This window comes from Eumetopias jubatus, unplaced genomic scaffold (assembly GCF_037043125.1).
Source record: "Eumetopias jubatus isolate StellerSeaLion01/CBP00866 unplaced genomic scaffold, mEumJub1_p1.0 scaffold_3, whole genome shotgun sequence".
Classification (NCBI taxonomy): domain Eukaryota; kingdom Metazoa; phylum Chordata; class Mammalia; order Carnivora; family Otariidae; genus Eumetopias; species Eumetopias jubatus.
This window is the reverse complement of record NW_028274809.1, coordinates 167,865,773-167,876,712: the sequence shown is the minus strand read 5'-3', so window position 1 is coordinate 167,876,712 and position 10,940 is coordinate 167,865,773. Positions and strand designations below refer to the sequence as shown.

The 10,940-nt window shown below is 33.4% G+C and overlaps 1 pseudogene; it reads right to left on the bottom strand.

The window, feature by feature from the left end:
- Window positions 1-872: 872 nt before the first annotated feature.
- On the bottom strand, window positions 873-1,625 carry LOC114211481 (small ribosomal subunit protein eS6 pseudogene; annotated as a pseudogene).
- Window positions 1,626-10,940: the final 9,315 nt, after the last annotated feature.

Genomic DNA, 10,940 nt, shown 5'->3' with positions numbered 1-10,940 from the left:
ATTTTAAAATATGCATTTCTCTGAGAACCTTGAAACATTTATTTAGTACTCTGTTTTGAAGCCAGCAATTTAATCATGATATCATATTTTGAAATATTATAATTATTTCTGGCACATTTAAAATTTTTTTTCTATTTTTTTCAGTTACTTTACTTCCCAAATAACGCCAGACTCTATTGTCCTTGTACGAATTTAAAGATTGAAAATAAGACTAACATCCTCCTTGAACAGGTTCCCAGGCTCAAATAATCAGTTTTACATTTTTTATTTCAATTTCTTTCTTTCTTCTGATTTCTCAATTTTTATAGGCTCCATGAAAATATATATTAGTGTTTGTGCATATGTATGTTCATACGTGGTGTTATATTCTAAATATGTGTCTGGAATTTAATTTGTCCTATTTGTTGTTTTGCAACATTAGGATAATCCTTTCTAGCCCATATATTCTGGTATAGTTTTTCATCACTATGTTGTATTCCATTATACAGTTTACTTTTTCAATCCCCCAATTGCTCTTTTTTTTTTCCTTCTGCCACAAACAACGCCGCAGTGTTTTCTTATGCATGCATGTTTACTTGATTAACTCATGTAAGTTAAAAACTAAGAAGTGTCGCTGCTGTCTTATGGGATTTTTTTTATGGTTGAGGGTAAATTGCACTCAATGTTACTGTGACAATTTTTGTTCACACCAGATATTAATATTTGTTTTCCAAACTTCTGAATGTGATACTAATTATAATTTGAAGGATACAAATTTTTCTTTGTTTTGTATATGCTTGTATTTTTCAATTAAATGGCATAGGCTTTTTTCTTCTGTCTGATTTTATTTATTTGTTACCCTTAGAAAATTTCATTTTTAACTGGGCTCAGACTCAGAGGTGGAAGCTCTCAGGAAAGCCTCTGTCTCGTGGTGATCTGTTCTGGTGTTTTTTTTTGGCTTCCGTCATTCTCTTGGCCAAAAGTTTAGCATATTGTGCAGCTTCTTCCTTATTTTTCTTAGTACACTGTTTTTTTCAGAGCAACACGCCATCATTTTTATTGGAGGACAGGTGGAGTAACAAGATGCTGAATCTTGGACTCTTTGGTTCTAGGTTTCTTACCTTCTTTGTTTAGGGGCTTCCTCACAACATATGGGCAGACATCATCTTCTTTGCAGAGTCTGAAAAGTTTGTGGATTCTGCTAGCTCTTTGGGGCCCCAAGCGATGAGGCACAGTAGTATCAATGAATCCAGGAATATCTTTCTCCCCTTTTTTTACAATGACCAAGTTGAGAACACTGAGAATAGCATCCACAATGAAACCCCAAGGAGATTTGTGCTTTCTTTCTCCAGTCCTCCTTGGTCTGTAGCAGGTGTGCCCCCTACTCAGCAGCAGGTAGACATGGCCATGGGTCATGGGAAAACCTTGTTTGTCATTGCCACCAGTGATTTGGACCATGTAACCGTCCATTCTTCATGCACAGTGTCAGCAGCAACTTCTGTGGCCATATGCTTCTCATAAAAGCTATGAATTTTGTGTTCATCATCCACTTTAGTGAGTTTCTGGCAGCTGGTGCCTGGGAAAGAGATGTTCAGCTTTATCCTAAAGCAACCTACTGCCTCCAAGGCACCATGACAAAGAGACATGCATGGGCTTCTTTTTTAATTTATTTTGAAACCAAGATGCATTTATAAAAGCCACTCATTCATATATTTTGCTCAACTTCCTTTGGGAATATTTTTCATTTCCTTTTTTGTTTTATAGAAGTATTTGATACATTCTGTATAGAATTTTTAGATATTTGTTGTACATACTTTCTGCTAGGTTTTTAGTTATATTTATTCTATATGTATAGTATCTTTTGAAGTATAGAAGTATTGATTATTAAATTTGTTAGTTTTCTTTAGTCAAATTGATCAATTAGTTTTTTATGTTTTTATGAGAGCAAGGATACTATCTTTCATCTTTACAAATTCTACTATTTTTACTAGACCCCAGAACAGATTAAACATGCAAAAAGTATTCTCATGAATAAAATAATATATACATTATCCTATCTTTTTATAGCTTTACATTTTTCAAACTCTTATGTTTTTAAGTTAGTTTGATTTTATTTTTGCAAACAGTGCAAAATAGGATCATTTTTCCCAATTAGATAGCCAACCTTCTCATATAATTTTATGAATAAAAAATCATTTCCCTACAGATTGATAATATCTTTACACACAATTTCATTTGTCAAAGAAAAATTACACTGTACAAGTTAAACAAGCCAGGGAGACTTAAAGAGGGAGGCTTTATTTGGAAAAGGGGGTGAGGGAATAGGGAGAGAAATTGAATCAAACCTCCAGTGAAACAAAAGGCAGAAGTTTTTAAGCACTGAGGTGAGCTAGTGGAAAAGACCTGGAAGACATTAGGAGAAAGATTGGCCAATGTAATTAGGCCAATATGTTTGCTAATTGGTGCTTATTGAAATAAGGCTCTTATCCTCCACAGAGGCTGAGATATAGGAGCTGTAGCTTTCTTGATGACTACATTTCAGAGGGATACTTCCCAGGTCCTTGAGAAAGGCATTCCTTGGTTGTAACATTTGAAAAAACAAAACAAAACAAAACAACTGGGAGATGTTTATGTCTCAAGGAGCAGAGAAAGAATTTATAATTTTAAGTTTTCTAATGTAAATATTCTGAGAAAAGAGAGGTCAGGAGCCTAGAGTCAAGAAGAAATCTGCCTAAAGTTTAGCCAAGCTGAAGAGAATGTTGCAGCTGTCTTGGTCACATTATAAATTAAATCTCTTTCTGGACTTTATTCTGTCACATTAATAAGTGTTCATTTCTGAACCACTTCTCATTTAATTGCTATTGCTTGTTGATGCTTTACTATCCAGACATTAGAAACTCCTTTTTGCTGTCTTCTTTTTATCAAACTTTTCTTGATTTTTTTTTTTGGCAATTTTCTTATTGACATGAATTTAATTCCTGCTTGTCAGGTTCTATGAAAGATTATGTTGAGCTATGCATTGAGTGTAAAAGACATTGATGCTTACCTATACAAATTCCATTCTTCTCTCATTCCTTGCTAAAAACCCACCATTTTGTTCAATGCAATAATATACTCAGCTAAAAAGAAAAAGCAAAACATTTATCAGTGTCAGATAAATGGTAGCCAGTGATTAGTAAATGAAATTCCACTGAAAACATCTGGGATAATTGTGTTTTCTTGATATGGGTTCTACTGCTTCCTCATCATTACTTCATTTTTTTTTTCCTTGATAGGAAGGCAGGAGAAAAGTTGATGTTGGAATGAACATCAGCAACCAGAGTGGAATCATCCAATGATTCACACCACTACATCTACACACATGTTCCCAGGTGTTAACCTAAAAATTATTCATGCTCCAATCAAAATCAAACTCTCCCATGTGTACCCTAGATTCTAACCCCTTTTATCTGCATAAGGACATCCATGAAACAACACTTTTTCTCCTTACAACATTATAAGGTTAGTTTTTACTAAAAACAGTATATTTTTCCCCAGCTACAGCTATAATTATTTCATTTCCTTTGAACAAAACACACTTCAAAAAATAAAATAATTATGTAATATTTAAAAGCATCAATTCTTTCCCCATTCCTGCCTAACTCAACATCATTCTTTCTCACTCCACCACATTACAAAGACTATATAACTTATCAAAACACCAATTAATGCTACTAAAACCATAAGTCAATTCTTAGTCTTCACTTTTTGCATGGTATCTCAGAAACATTTGACACAGTCCCTCAATCTATTCTTTTCATTTCTTTCAGGTCATTTTATTCTCTTAATTTTCCTTTTAATTCAGTGGATACTCCTTTAAAAACACTTGAATTAGTTTCTCCTCCTCTTTATAACCTTATATTGTTAGACTGTTTTGGATCTCCATTCTTAATCCTTCCTTCTATCTGCATGTATTCTCTTGGAGATAAATTTCTGCACAGACTTTAAATGACATCTGTATAATCATGACCTCCAAATTTTTTCTGTAGGCTAGACAGTCCCAGACTTGTATATGTATCTCCTTACTTGAATTTTGCTTAATAGAATGTCAAAATGAACTCCTAACCTACTCAGCCACTACCCAGCATCCTATCTATCTCAGTTGATGGCAACTCTTCCTCCAAAGTGATTGTGCAATAATTTGGAGTTATTGACATTTCTAACCTACATTTACAGACCCACAACCAGCCCCCAAAAGGATTCTGTTTATTTTCAAAATACGCTTATGCTAAGATTAATGCAAGAGAAAGATAGAAGGAAACTGGGACATTGATCTCTTCGTGGAATAGCTTTACTAATCCATACAGGATCTGTCCAAAAATTTTGAATGAGTAAAATAAACTCTGATTTTGTTATGTTACTGTGAAAACATATATATGTCATATGCCATCAAATTTAATCTTAAGTGATACAGAGAATTGTTTTCTGTATAATATTCAGTGTATCCTTCCATGAACTTCTTACATACCTCACTGTATCCTTTAGCAATATATTCATTCTTTTCCTTATTATGTTCTAGTACAAGTCTTATAAAATTATCCCTGGAAACTTTATAGCTGTTATTGTGATTGCAAATACATATATTTTTTTCTTCTGTAATTTTTTTGCTAGTTTTTTTAAAGCTATTAATAGTATACTAGTAATGTCCTAGTGGTTGTTTTGCTTTGGCTTGGCCTTTTCGCATAATATTGAATAGAAGTCATGACAGTAGTATTTCTATCATTTACCTTTAAAAATATTAAGTCTGTTACAAATTATGATGCTTTCCATATTAAGACTTCATCAAATTAAGGTCTTTTTTACTAACTAGTTGTATGTTTTATTTTCTTTAATTAATCTGGCATACTTTAATTAAATTTTTTTCTGTATTTTAAGATAATCATAACTTATCTTCTTTAACTCTTGATATGGTAAATGCACATCCCTACACTTCTCTGGGTGTCTTTTATTCCCAGATGGACCTTGAACATAAAAGACTCATGGAGAATTTAGGTATGTTTTGTTATCTTGAGTTGATGTCTTCTTTTTTATCCAACCATATTGTCATATAAGCCTAGCTTGTAAACATTCTGCTGCTCTTCCTACTCATGTATTCTACTCTTGCCTTAAAAGTAGAACAGTATAAGGAAACTTAAGAAATATATGGTGGAGGGTGGCTTGGAGCTAGAACTTTATCCCATCCCAGTTCACTAAGTGGAAATACTATTGTCTATGAGCAGATCTCCTCATTAAAAACTGCTAAGAATTTAGAAAATTAGGAACAGATTAGGAATTTTGTCTGAATTCCTTCTTGTTATAAAATATCCACGTAATTGTAATCACATTTTGAAAGTTGCTGATTCTAGACTAGTGCAAATGATAGACTAAATTACAACTTTAGATTGTTCTTATTTTCTAGGCCACATTTACGGGATTAGCTTGCACAGTATTCCATTACCTGCCTCATCCTTACTATGTCATTCTGGATCCATCCTTCCAACATTTTTCATGCCAGTTACCAAACATATCAGACCATCCTGTCTCATACGAGTCTGAATATAAAAGTAACTGTGCTTGAGTATATGTGTGTCACATGACCAAAATAAATATGTTTTTGTTTTCACTACAAGATCCTAGTAGAATTTTAATGATTTTACTTTTATTAATTTGGAAAATTAAGATTTTGCTCTCAAGCAACTTAATAAATTAGTCTTTAATATTTATATTGGACAATATTTAAAAAGCTTTACACTTTTCCACTCTTAGGCTGTAATAAACATATATATTTGAGTTTACGTCAATGAGAAATTCAAGGATTTCCTAATATAACCTTGCTAAACTGTTTTCTCATTGATGCATGGTACCTCTTACAAAGCCAGTGGTCTTAAACATTTGAAAGGCATGGGCATTTCCAATGTGAATAGGTCACTTAGTAATTTGCATTTCTTTACTTTCAGTATCTTTTTCTTAAACTAGCACTTCCTGTATTGGTGATTATTTTAATACAACAGACCATTCATTTGTCAGGAATTCAAATCACTCCGATGAAAGACAGAATGTTAGAATATCTAAATTCCAATTAAATGTACTGTTGCACTCTATTCCTGTCTTCGAGAGAAACTGGGAACAAGAACCACAGGCTGTGACCTAAAAGATGCTTTGATTGATAAGGCATGGCCTTTCCTTTAAGTTTTAAACATGTAACTAGAATGGAAAGATACTGTAATTGTAATCAATTTGCGCTTGAGAAATGAAACGTACTTAGAGGTAAATGTTATTTAAACAGTTTTTTTCAGGGAGGGAATTTGTAGATTTATACTTTTTCAAGTTATATGAAGATAATGCAGCAATCTATTTTTGCTTTAAGCTATGTGTTTAAAGTCTTTTATAAAAGTTCTATTTCCATCAGTGGAAAATTAGGTAGCTGAACCGAGTTTGCTTCTTTCATTACCAGAGACTTCAAATAAATTACCACAGGGACAACAATTCCAAATCACTGATGCCAAATGAGAGTCATTGGATTAGACTTAGTGAGTGAGCTGCCCAAGAAGTGATATCAAAAAAGAGAGAGAAACTGTTAAAGAATATTTTACTTAATGATAAATTATTAATTTGAAATATAATTGAAATTTTAAAATCCAATTAGCTTTGAACATCAATGCCTAATATTTAAATTAAGAAGAAACATATATTTAAAAAATAGAATCCTTCTAATATTTTTTAGATGATACTTTGGCAAATTTCTGCAGAATAACTTTAGAAAATTGTTTTGAGTTTTTTATTTTACTTTTTAAATAAATTATTTTATCTCATTTGAAAAACTCTAAGGGGCACAAAATCTTAAAATTTAGTCACATGCAAAAAAGCGTACAACTCATGTTTCAAGCTAAGAGATGAAAGTTGTCTCGTTAAAGTTTCTCGACTAATAACTAGCACAGAATTAGACTGTGTGCTCTGCCTAATCAGTCAACTCCTTACCTTCCCTCTCCATTGCTTCCTAGGCTAACTTGTCTTGTAGTTATAAAAATATCCATACCCAGGACTAATGAATCTGAAAATAGGTAGTGTTTCCAATATTACATTTAGCAACAGAAAAGATTTCAATGAGTTCTTCCCCAATAATATATCTGAGTGAATTGTCTCTCTCTGTGTGCGTGTGTGATTGTGTGTGTGTGTGTGTGTGTGTGTGTGTGTGTTTAACTTTTTTCCTTATTCTTTCAACAACCCCAAATAACAATTTGTTGATTGCAGAAAAAGAGGACTATCCTGGAGGTGCCTTTACATTACATTGTAGTAAACCCAATATAACATATTATCAATTCAATATAGTCATAACAAGCTATCACTATTCAGTTGAATGCCATACATTTATTTACCACCAACATTGTGCTGGATGATGGGTTTCTAAACTGTTTCTTGGTGACTGGCTGAATTGACAAGTTGTTAATGCACTTGTTCCCTCACTCCTATAACCACCACAACACTCCTACTCTTAATCTATTTCATATACAGGGAATTTTTTTTAAAAGTGTGGCTAAGCCTTAACAATAAGAAATTTGGAAGTTATTTTCATTCTATTGTAAAATGGTTTTATAAAATTTTCCTGTTATGGAAAGAGCTTATGGGAACATTGTGGAGAGCGAAGAGTAAAGAAATGTTGACTACAACAACCAAAGATATTTGTTTCCAGCTGTATAATAATTTTGGCCAAATAATTTTTTTAAAGATTTTATTTATTTATCTGACAGAGAGAGACACAGCGAGAGAGGGAACACAAGCAGGGGGAGTGGGAGAGGGAGAAGCAGGCTTCCCACTGAGGCTGGAGCCTGATGCGGGGCTCGATCCCAGGACCCTGGGATCATGACCTGAGCGGAAGGCAGACACTTAACGATTGAGCAACCCAGGCGCCCCTTAGCCAAATAATTTTAAGATTCTCAAAGTTCTGTTTTGTTTTATGGACTATGATTTTAAAGTTTTCATATTTACAATGAATGATTTTCAAAGTTTCATCCATGTTTTCCTTTTTTGAAGATACATTCAAATATTGCAATGGCTGAGTACATGCAAACCATTATTTCTCTGTGTAAAGAAAGAGCGTATACTTGCAAATGTTTCAATTGAAAATTAATGTGCTAAATTATATTAGAGTATAATCACACTGTAAATTAATGAAATAATGTAAGAAAGTGAAGAACCACTTGCATTTTCCAAAATGGAATTCCCAAGTGCTTCTTCAGAAATATTTTGGATTAAAAACAAGAATTTAGCTAATCAAATATGATTAGATAACAGATGTTTTCAAAATTTACAGCAGTCACTTCCATTTGAGTTATAAATCTTAAAAATGACAAATGCCAACTAAGTAGCTTTACCTCTTTAACCATAGATTTTTCAGGGAAAAATTTTTATTTTTATATGTTTCTTTATTTATAAGAATTTATATTTTGTCCATAAAATAGGGAGCATGGCTCTCTTACTACACATTATTCTAAATAAAATTTTTTGAAAAATTAAAAATAATTGTTTAATCTTTTTTAAAAGTTTTTATTTAAATTCCAGTTACTTAACAAATAGTGTAATATAAATGTCTCTTATAGCATCCTATATTGATAGGCAATAAGTCATTCTTGGAAGTCCTAATAATTTATTAGTGTAAAAACTTTGTTGTGATAAAACCTAGGTTTGATCCCAACTTTGACATGAATTAATGTACTTGTAACATCCTTAGGTTGTATAAATCCACTGAGCCTGCTTTTTGGTGAGATAGGAAGTGTTTTATTGTTTTTATTTCACTTGATTTTTGTGAGGATCAAATAATGCCAATACAAATGATTTTTTTCCCTTACCTGGAACTAAAATTCAGCTTGATCAGTATAAATATCCCTAGTATGTCCTATTATTTCAGGTAGGAATTCAGGCATATGCATCACACACACACACACACACACACACACACACACACACACACACGCACGCACACACACACACACTTCTTTGAATTATGATTACTTTCAAACATTGTTTGCAGGGTCCATCCTAGTTACCAGCATCAAACAGAGAGATAATTGGAAACTAGCAGTTGCTGCCAAATATGATTCTCTTTGAAAAAGGGCAGTGACCCTTTTTCTTCTGCACTGATGTTGAAGATTCCCTGGTATCTATCTTTGCGTTTGGGGATGGGGTGAGGGGAAAGTAGAGGAAGACTCATCTTATGCTCAAGTGTGCTTAACACATACCATTTTATATTTGATCCCTAAATTATTTTACTTATGTGTTTTTTTATACTTATACTCAGTCTTCTATTAAGGAATGTTTCTAGTTCTAGAATTGTTGAGTCCAGAGAGAGCTTCCACTCTGTGCATATCTACATGATGTAAACACAACCCTTAACACCACCATGGGAAGAGGCCCTGGCTTTGAACCTGGTCCCTCATCTCATAACCTCTCTCCACTTGAGTTAATTCCTCCCAAGAATTCTTTGTTACTTTTCCTATACTCAAATCTCTGCGAGATTATCTCAAGTATCAGAGACATTTTAATAATTTGAAACTTAAAGAGAGAAGTAATTTAAAATTCTTCTCTTTTAGGAGTCTGCTTTCAAGGGATGCAAGTTTATCAGCACCCCCCCTGCAACTTTGAGATATATCAGCCAAATGTTGAAGGGGTGGGGCAACTTTTGCAATGCAAAAATGCCCCTGCTGCAAGTGTTTTTGAAGAGAATTTAAATAAATTGTCAGCTACCTAATTTTTTCTCTCTTAAGTTATTTAGAACTTTTAAACAACAGAATTATGGAAGACTTTGTTTATAACCTGTTTTTTCCCCCAAAAGGCATATAAATAAATTAGAAAATGATCAGTAAGTTTAAAAAAATAGATTAGATATATGGTGTGTGAAAGAAAAGTAAGAAAAGCCAGAGGTAGTTTTAATATGCAAATACAACAGTCATAAAACATTCTACACATTTGCTAAAATGAACCAAAAATTTGATTGTAAAATTCCTGACTGTCAAAGCCAAGATCCATATAGAGATTTAGAATGTCCCTGTGGGCTAACAACAAACAGTTCCTCAAAAGAAGCACAGCTCTCCTGATACTAAGACAGAAATAAATGTCTCCTGTGGGCCCCATAATAGAAGAATCTTAGAAGTGGTAGAGATATTAGTGTGCAGCCAGTCCAAAAGCCTGTTCAGTTCCTGGATGCATTCTGCTCTGGCCTTTCTAAAACATCCTATCTCTATTTGAATAAGTTCATTGGCAGAAAGCTCAGCACTAATAAGGTATTTCATTATTTAGCAGACAATTTCTAGTTTTTAAAAATGTATTTCTTTTGTTTAGCCTCCTTCTATGTATAATCCTTTCATCATAATTTTAACTCTCTGGAGTAAAGTAGAACAAGAGTACTCTATATTCTGGTTTTAAATAATTTAAGAATAGCTGCCACTGCTCCCTTATTCATGCATACATTCATTAAAAAATATATATTGTGTTTCTAAAATTTACCGTACAAAAAGTTTGGTGGATATAACTGTGAACACTGAAAAACAAGGCTCTTATTTTGACTAGGTTTACAAAAGAAAAACAAATATATTTTTACATAGTCCCTTCCTTGGGCTGAACATCATGGGTTTACCTTTTCAGAGGCACTCTTTGTCCTTCACTGTCATGCTCTGTGCCTTGGCAGCTGACTCGATTGGAATATATAAATGGATCCCTTGCCTTTGGGATTCTGGATGGTTGGGGTTCAGACAGTGGTGGACAATAGGAAGAGTGGACTGCGGTCAGTTATTTATTCCTTCAGTCAACTCCCTGTGAGAATACTATCAGCTGGCTTCATCCATCAACCTAAGGCCAAGCTTTGGCAAGGCAGCTTTGTTTCCAGTGTTTCATAACCAATCTGTTTGCCTAGGATCCCCCAGTCTTCCTAGTTCAACGGTACTCAACTT